Here is a 10,351-nt window from a genome sequence, read left to right on the forward strand (position 1 = left end):
GGTCCTTGAGAAGGTTAAAACGGAGTCTATTTGATAAATTATCGTTGTGGTTTTAATGCGTACGTAAGATGAGTTCTTGCTTAAGCTCGTAGCAGCCACGTAAAACTTGCAACAACAAAGTAGAGGACGTCTAACTTGTTTTTGCAGGGCATGTTGTGATGTGATATGGTCAATGCATGATGCTAAATTTTATTGTATGAGATGATCATGTTTTGTAACCGAGTTATCGGCAACTGGCTGGAGCCATATGGTTGTCGCTTTATTGTATGCAATGCAATCGCCCTGTAATGCTTTACTTTATCACTAAGCGGTAGCGATAGTCGTAGAAGCATAAGATTGGCAAAACGACAACGATGCTACGATGGAGATCAAGGTGTCGCGCCGGTGACGATGGTGATCATGACGGTGCTTCGGAGATGGAGATCACAAGCACGAAGATGATGATGGCCATATCATATCACTTATATTGATTACATGTGATGTTTATCTTTTTATGCATCTTATCTTGCTTTGATTGACGGTAGCATTATAAGATGATCTCTCACTAAATTATCAAGAAGTGTTCTCCCTGAGTATGCACCGTTGCCAAAGTTCGTCGTGCCCAGACACCACGTGATGATCGGGTGTGATAAGCTCTACGTCCATCTACAACGGGTGCAAGCCAGTTTTGCACACGCAGAATACTCGGGTTATACTTGACGAGCCTAGCATATGCAGATATGGCCTCGGAACACGGAGACCGAAAGGTCGAGCGTGAATCATATAGTAGATATGATCAACATAATGATGTTCACCATTGAAAACTAATCCATTTCACGTGATGATCGGTTATGGTTTAGTTTGATTTGGATCACGTGATCACTTAGAAGATTAGAGAGATGTCTATCTAAGTGGGAGTTCTTAAGTAATATGATTAATTGAACTTAAATTTATCATGAACTTAGTCCCGGATAGTATCTTGCTTGTTTATGTTAATTGTAGATAGATGGCTCGTGCTGTTGTTCCATTGAATTTTAATGCGTTCCTTGAGAAAACAAAGTTGAAAGATGATGGTAGCAATTACACGGACTGGGTCCGTAACTTGAGGATTATCCTCATTGCTGCACAGAAGAGTTACGTCCTGGATGCACCGCTAGGTGCCAGGCCTGCTGCTGGAGCAACACCAGATGTTATGAACGTCTGGCAGAGCAAAGCTGATGACTACTCGATAGTTCAGTGTGCCATGCTTTACGGCTTAGAATCGGGACTTCAACGACGGTTTGAGAACCATGGAGCATATGAGATGTTCCAGGAGTTGAAGTTGATATTCCAACAGAATGCCCGGATTGAGAGATATGAAGTCTCCAATAAATTCTATAGCTGCAAGATGGAAGAGAATGGGTCTGTCAGTGAGCACATACTCAGAATGTCTGGGTATTACAATCACTTGAGTCAACTGGGAGTTAATCTTCCGGATGACTGTGTCATTGACAGAATTCTTCAATCACTACCACCAAGCTACAAAGGCTTCGTGATGAACTATAATATGCAAGGGTTAGTTAAGACTATGCCCGAGCTCTTCGTAATGCTAAAGGCTGCGGAGGTAGAAAGCAAGAAGGAGCATCAAGTGTTGATGGTCAATAAGACCACTAGTTTCAAGAAGAAGGGCAAAGGGAAAAAGAAGGGGAACTTCAAGAAGAACAGCAAGCAAGTTGCTGCTCAGGAGAAGAAACCCAAGCCTGGACTTAAGCCTGAAACTGAGTGCTTCTACTTGAAGCAGACTGGTCACTGGAAGCGGAACTGCCCCAAGTATTTGGCGGATAAGAAGGATGGCAAGGTGAACAAAGGTATATGTGATATACATGTTATTGATGTGTACCTTACTAGAGCTCGCAGTAGCACCTGGGTATTTGATACTGGTTCTGTTGCTAATATTTGCAACTCGAAACAGGGACTACGGATTAAGTGAACACTGGCAAAGGACGAGGTGACGATGCGCGTGGGAAACGGTTCCAAAGTCGATGTGATCGCGGTCGGCACGCTACCTCTACATCTACCTTCGGGATTAGTATTAGACCTAAATAATTGTTATTTGGTGCCAGCGTTGAGCATGAACATTATATCTGGATCTTGTTTGATGCGAGACGGTTATTCATTTAAATCAGAGAATAATGGTTGTTCTATTTATATGAGTAATATCTTTTATGGTCATGCACCCTTGAAGAGTGGTCTATTTTTAATGAATCTCGATAGTAGTGATACACATATTCATAATGTTGAAGCCAAAAGATGCAGAGTTGATAATGATAGTGCAACTTATTTGTGGCACTGCCGTTTAGGTCATATCGGTGTAAAGCGCATGAAGAAACTCCATACTGATGGACTTTTGGAACCACTTGATTATGAATCACTTGGTACTTGCGAACCGTGCCTCATGGGCAAGATGACTAAAACACCGTTCTCCGGAACTATGGAGAGAGCAACAGATTTGTTGGAAATCATACATACTGATGTATGTGGTCCGATGAATGTTGAGGCTCGTGGCGGATATCGTTATTTTCTCACCTTCACAGATGATTTAAGCAGATATGGGTATATCTACTTAATGAAACATAAGTCTGAAACATTTGAAAAGTTCAAAGAATTTCAGAGTGAAGTTGAAAATCATCGTAACAAGAAAATAAAGTTTCTACGATCTGATCGTGGAGGAGAATATTTGAGTTACGAGTTTGGTCTACATTTGAAACAATGCGGAATAGTTTCGCAGCTCACGCCACCCGGAACACCACAGCGTAATGGTGTGTCTGAACGTCGTAATCGTACTTTACTCGATATGGTGCGATCTATGATGTCTCTTACAGATTTATCGCTATCGTTTTGGGGTTATGCTCTAGAGACGGCCGCATTCACATTGAATAGGACACCATCGAAATCCGTTGAGACGACGCCTTATGAACTATGGTTTGGCAAGAAACCAAAGTTGTTGTTTCTTAAAGTTTGGGGTTGCGATGCTTATGTGAAAAAGCTTCAAACTGATAAGCTCGAACCTAAATCGGAGAAATGTGTCTTCATAGGATACCCAAAGGAGACTGTTGGGTACACCTTCTATCACAGATCCGAAGACAAGATATTTGTTGCTAAAAATGGATCCTTTCTAGAGAAGGAGTTTCTCTCGAAAGAAGTGAGCGGGAGGAAAGTAGAACTTGATGAGGTAACTGTACCTTCTCCCTTATTGGAAAGTAGTTTATCACAGAAACCGGTTTCTGAGACATCTACACCAAATAGTGAGGAAGTTGATGATGTTGATCATGAAGCTTCAGATCAAGTTACTACAGAACCTCGTAGATCAACCAGAGTAAGATCCGCACCAGAGTGGTACGGTAATCCTGTTCTGGAAGTCATGCTACTAGATCATGATGAACCTACGAACTATGAATAAGCGATGGTGAGCCCAGATTCCGCAAAGTGGCTTGAAGCCATGAAATCTGAGATGGGATCCATGTATGAAAACAAAGTGTGGACTTTGGTTGACTTGCCCGATGGTCAGCAAGCAATAGAGAATAAATGGATCTTCAAGAAGAAGACTGACGCTGACGGTAATGTTACTGTCTACAAAGCTCGACTTGTCGCAAAAGGTTTTCGACAAGTTCAAGGGATTGACTACGATGAGACCTTCTCACCCATAGCGATGCTTAAGTCTGTCCGAATCATGTTAGGAATTGCCGCATTTTATGATTATGAAATTTGGCAGATGGATGTAAAAACTGCATTCCTGAATGGATTTCTGGAAAAAGAGGTGTATATGATGCAACCAGAAGGTTTTATCAATCCAAAGGGAGCTAACAAAGTGTGCAAGCTCCAGCGATCCATTTATGGACTGGTGCAAGTGTAACGCCCTCGATGCGGCTATATCTCTCACGTGTCGAAGCACGACTTAGAGGCATAACCGCATTGAAAGCAATGTCGCAAGTGAGGTAATCTTCACACAACCCATGTAATACATAAGGGAAAGAGATACATAGTTGGCTTACAATCGCCACTTCACACAATACATGAATAAAGCATTACATCATACAGATTACACTCAAGGTCCGACTACGGAACCAAAATAAAAGAAGAAACCCCAAAAGCGACAAAGGTCCACGATCGACCCCAACTGGGCTCCACTACTGATCGACTAGAACGAAACAACACAATGACCAAGAGCTTCATCGAGCTCCTCCTTGAGCTCGGGTGCATCACCTACACGGTCTCATCGGCACCTGCAAACTGGTTTGGAAGTATCTGGTGAGTCACGAGGACTCAGCAATCTCACACCCGCGAGATCAAGACTATTTAAGCTTATAGGAAGGGTAAAAGGTATGAGGTGGAGCTGCAGCAAGCGACTAGCATATATGGTGGCTAACATACGCAAAAGAGAGCGAGAAGAGAAAGCAAAAGCACGGTCGAACAACTATGATCAATAAGTGATCCTGAACTACTTACGTCAAGCATAACTCCAACAACCGTGTTCAATTCCCGGATCCCGCCGAGAAGAGACCATCACGGTTACACACGCGGTTGGTGTATTTTAGTTATTGAGATCAACTTCAGGTTTTCTACAACCGGACATTAACAAATTCCCATCTGCCACATAACCGCGGGCACGGCTTTCGAAAGTTCAAACCCTGCAGGGGTGTCCCAACTTAGCCCATTATAAGCTCTCGCGATCAACGAAGGATATACCTTCTCCCCGGGAAGACCCGATCAGTCTCGGAATCCCGGCTACAAGACATTTCGACAGTAATAAAACAAGTCCAGCAAAGCCGCCCGATGCGCCGACAATCCTGATAGGAGCTGCACATATCTCGGTCTCAGGGCAACACCGGATGAGACAGGCTACGAGTAAAACCAGGCCTCGAGTTTCCCCGCGGTGGCCCCGCAGGCAGCTCGGTTCGGACCAACACTTAGACAAGCATTGGCCCGGGGGGGCTAAATAAAGATGACCCTCGGGCTGGCCGACCCAAGGGAAAGGGATAGGTGGTAGGCAAATGGTAAAAGGCAATGTTGGGCCTTGCTGGAAAAGTCTTATTCAAAGCGAACTGTCAAGGGGGTCCCATAAATCACCCGACCGCGTTAGGGACGCAAAATCCGGGAACATAACACCGATATGACGGAAACTAGGGCGGCAAGAGTGGAACAAAACACCAGGCATAAGGCCGAGCCTTCCACCCTTTACCAAGTATATAGATGCATTAATAAGATAAGATATATTGTGATATCCCAACAAGTAAACATGTTCCAACAAGGAACAACATCTCCATGTTCCAACAAGGAACAAACTTCATCTTCACCTGCAACTAACAACGCTATAAGAGGGGCTGAGCAAAGCGGTAACATAGCCAAACAACGGTTTGCTAGGACATGGTGGGTTAGAGGCTTGGTTTATCAATATGGGAGGCATGACAAGCAATTGGTAGGTATCGCAGCATAGGCATAGCAAAAGAGCGAGCAATCTAGCAAGCAAAGATAGAAGTGATTTCGAGGGTATGGTCATCTTGCCTGAGATCCCGCAAGGAAGAAGAACGAGTCCATGAAGAAGACAAACGGACGTAGTCGAACGAATCCTCACAACTCCGGAACGAAACCGAAGCTAACGAGAGAAGCAACCCGGAAACAAACAAACAACATAGTAAAACAACAAGCACAAACATGGCATGATGCACAACCAAGTATGATGCATGTCCGGTTTAATAGCATGGCATGGCAATAAGCACAAACAATACTACAAATTAAGTGGAGCAAAATATGCAACGAGTTGCATATTGGAGAAACACCACATCAATTATTTAGTTCACTCTTGGTTAGGTACTCAACAATATTAAATGTTGTTAAACATGGCAAGAGATGAAGCATAATTAAACTAACTATTTAGGCAAGTTTAAATGAGGCCGGAAATAAGAAACAACAATTCCGGAAAATCCCCATATGCATATTTCGAATTTGGTACTGTTCTGCCTAAAACATTATTTTAATGTTGTTAAACAGGAAAATAAAGTGCAACATGTTAATCTATGCATTTTCCTACCCCATTTACATATATAAATTATTAAGTTCCGAGTTACGGTTAATTAGTTATGAATTAAATCATTTTACCATCGCATTTAGCAAAATAAATGCAAACAACAATTTTAAGCATTTTAAACATGGGTGAAAATGACATATTATTAAACTAGACAAAATTCTGAGCAAGTTTCATATATAATTTATTTAGATCCGATGCACGGTTAATTAGTTAGGATATGCATGAAGATGAGGGTCTTTTCTGTAAAACGGTAAATCACTGGATAATAGAGAAATTCGCCAAGACAGGAAAAAAAACACATCGGGCCGGATCTGGGAACTGGACTGGGGAGCTGCTCACCCAATGGGCCTTGGCCCGGATCGGGGGGGAGAGGCCAAGGCAGGCCGGCTCTGGAGGGGAAGCAGGCTGGGCCTTGTTAGCGATCCAAGCAAGGCGTTGGACCAGCGTGTGGTCAACGAGCAGAGGCTCGAGCAGGACGCGCAGGGAAGCCCCTGCTCGAAGCAGAGGAAGCAGATGCCGCGGCGACTTGGCAGCAGGGCGGCGGCTCGACGCAGGGAACCTGGCGCGGCGATGGGGATCCGGCGGATCCAGTCGAGTACGTGGCCGGAGGCGGGCTTGAAGATGACGACGGGGAGGCGGCAGCAGCGGTTGCTCGGGCAGACAGGAGGAGCGGGCGCGAGGGCTCCGGTGACCGGGAACGGGGCCCTGCGGTGGGATCCGGCCGGGAATGGGCAAGGGCGACGAAGGCCGACCGGGTTTGGTGGTGGAGACGAGGCCCCGACGGCAGCGCGATGCAGCAGCGGGGTTCGGACGGCCATCGCAGGACTCCTGCTGCTGTTGAACGAAAACGAGGTCAGGAGGGGTAGAGAGAGAGAGGAGGTGCGGCAAGAATGGACGGGGCGACGGGGCTCATCTGCTGGTGCTCGACGGGGCAAAGGCTCCAGCGAGGAGGCCGTGCTCGACGTGGTTGACGGGGCAGATGGCGCGAGGTAGAGGAGGTTGTGCCCGCGGTCGCCGGTGTGGCGAGCGGCAGCGCAAGGAGACGAGGTCGAGCGCTCCTTCTCGGGCACGAGCGAGGAGGGGCCGCGGGCAGAGGAGCTCGGGCTACTGCAGGAATTGGGCGGCGGCGGCAGTTGGCAGCGAGTGGAGGCCGAGAGGATTTGGATCGGGGGCGCAGCCACTGATTGGATGGGGATGGATCCCGAGGAGGGCGATGAGTGCGGCGGCGGCTGAGAGGATACCTAGAAATTAGGGATTGGTCCGATGATTGCACTGCTATTTATAATAGGTGGGTGCGGGTTAGATTAGGGGCTAACTCGTCCCTTCGATCAAAATCGGACGATCAGGAAAAATAGGCTAGGGAGCCCAAATAAGAAAACGGTGATGTTTTGTAGACGTTAGGGGATGATCCGGACACAACAGTAGCGACTATCCGGGTCAGGTTCGGGACAACTTCGGACGCGCGCGAGAGGGGTTCGATGCACTGTGCAGAGAGGGTTTCGGAACGAGCGGTCACATCGAACAACTCCGGAAGCGAAGAGGGGAAGGAGGATGGACTAGGTGGGCTGTGGTGAGACTGCGAGGGGGAAAAGAGAGAGGGAGGGCCCGGCATCTGTTTCCGGAGACCGAAAACGTCCGACGTTAGACCGACTATAATGCCGTTATGTTTATTCGTTAGGGCGTCAAACAGACTCCGAATGCGATGAAACTTGGCAGGCGGTCTACTGACACCAAAACAACACCGCACGCCAACTTTCATCCCATTCCGAGAACATTTTCCGGCCACTTATAAAATAATATTTCGGACGTGCCACGGGCGCGTGCAAGTGTGTGTGGGCTCAGACCGGACAACGGAGAGAACAAAGAGAACCCGGACGGATGCAAGTTTCGAAAACATGATGATGCAATTCGGATGATGACATGGCAAGATGCAACACGCAAGCAAATGACATGGCAACGCCGGCGAATAACTGGAAGACACCTGGCACATCGGTCTCGGGGCGTTACAGCAAGCCTCTCGGAGTTGGAATAAACGCTTTGATAGTGTGATAAAAGCTTTTGGGTTTGTACAGACTTTTGGAGAAGCCTGTATTTACAAGAAAGTGAGTGGGAGCTCTGTAGCATTTCTGATATTATATGTAGATGACATATTACTAATCGGAAATGATATAGAATTTCTGAATAGCATAAAGGGATACTTGAATAAGAGTTTTTCAATGAAAGACCTCGGTGAAGCTGCTTATATATTGGGCATCAAGATCTATAGAGATAGATCAAGAGGCTTAATTAGACTTTCACAAAGCACATACCTTGACAAAGTTTTGAAGAAGTTCAAAATGGATCAAGCAAATAAAGAGTTCTTGCCTGTGTTACAAGGTGTGAAGTTGAGTAAGACTCAATGCCCGACCACTACAGAAGATAGAGAGAAAATGAAAGATGTTCCCTATGCTTCAGCCATAGGCTCTATCATGTATGCAATGCTGTGTAACAGACCTGATGTGTGCCTTGCTATTAGCTTAGCAGGGAGGTACCAAAGTAATCCAGGAGTGGATCACTGGACAGCGGTCAAGAACATCCTGAAGTACCTAAAAAGGACTAAGGATATGTTTCTCGTATATGGAGGTGACAAATAGCTCATCGTAAACGGTTACGTTGATGCAAGCTTTGACACTGATCCGGACGATTCTAAATCGCAAACCGGATACGTGTTTACATTAAACGGTGGAGCTGTCAGTTGGTGCAGTTCTAAACAAAGCGTCGTGGCGGGATCTACATGTGAAGCGGAGTACATAGCTGATTCGGAAGGAGCAAACGAAGGAGTTTGGATGAAAGAGTTCATATCCGATCTAGGTGTCATACCTAGTGCATCGGGTCCAATGAAAATCTTTTGTGACAATACTGGTGCAATTGCCTTGGCAAAGGAATCCAGATTTCACAAGAGAACCAAGCACATCAAGAGACTCTTCAATTCCATCCGGGATCTAGTCCAGGTGGGAGACATAGAGATTTGCAAGATACATACGGATCTGAATGTAGCAGACCCGTTGACTAAGCCTCTTCCACGAGCAAAACATGATCAGCACCAAGACTCCATGGGTGTTAGGATCATTACTGTGTAATCTAGATTATTGACTCTAGTGCAAGTGGGAGACTGAAGGAAATATGCCCTAGAGGCAATAATAAAGTTATTATTTATTTCCTTATTTCATGATAAATGTTTATTATTCATGCTAGAATTGTATTAACCGGAAACATAATACATGTGTGAATACATAGACAAACAGAGTGTCACTAGTATGCCTCTATTTGACTAGCTCGTTAATCAAAGATGGTTATGTTTCCTAACCATAGACAAAGAGTTGTTATTTGATTAACGAGGTCACATCATTAGTTGAATGATCTGATTGACATGACCCATTATATTAGCTTAGCACCCGATCGTTTAGTATGTTACTATTGCTTTCTTCATGACTTATACATGTTCCTTTAACTATGAGATTATGCAACTCCCGTTTACCGGAGGAACACTTTGGGTACTACCAAACGTCACAACGTAACTGGGTGATTATAAAGGAGTACTACAGGTGTCTCCAAAGGTAGATGTTGGGTTGGCGTATTTCGAGATTAGGATTTGTCACTCCGATTGTCGGAGAGGTATCTCTGGGCCCTCTCGGTAATGCACATCACATAAGCCTTGCAAGCATTGTTGTGATATGACGTATTACGGAACGAGTAAAGAGACTTACCGGTAACGAGATTGAACTAGGTATTGGATACCGACGATCGAATCTCGGGTAAGTAACATACCGATGACAAAGGGAACAACGTATGTTGTTATGCGGTCTGACCGATAAAGATCTTCGTAGAATGTGTAGGAGCCAATATGGGCATCCAGGTCCCACTGTTGGTTATTGACCGGAGATTTGTCTCAGTCATGTCTACACTGTTCTCGAACCGTAGGGTCCGCACGCTTAAAGTTACGATGACAGTTATTATGAGTTTATGCATTTTGATGTACCGAAGGAGTTCGGAGTCCAGGATGTGATCACGGACATGACGAGGAGTCTCGAAATGGTCGAGACGTAAAGATTGATATATTGGACGACTACATTCGGACATCGGAATGGTTCCGAGTGGTTTCGGAGAAAACCGGAGTGCCGGAGGGTTACCGGAACCCCCCCGGGAGAAGTATTGGGCCACATGGGCCTTAGTGGAGAGAGAGAGGGGCGGCCAGGGCTGGGCCGCGCGCCCCCTCCCCTCTGGTCCGAATTGGACTAGGAGAGGGGGGGGGGGGCGGCGCCCCCCTTT

Source organism: Triticum aestivum, chromosome 2A, assembly GCF_018294505.1.
Source record: "Triticum aestivum cultivar Chinese Spring chromosome 2A, IWGSC CS RefSeq v2.1, whole genome shotgun sequence".
NCBI lineage: Eukaryota > Viridiplantae > Streptophyta > Magnoliopsida > Poales > Poaceae > Triticum > Triticum aestivum.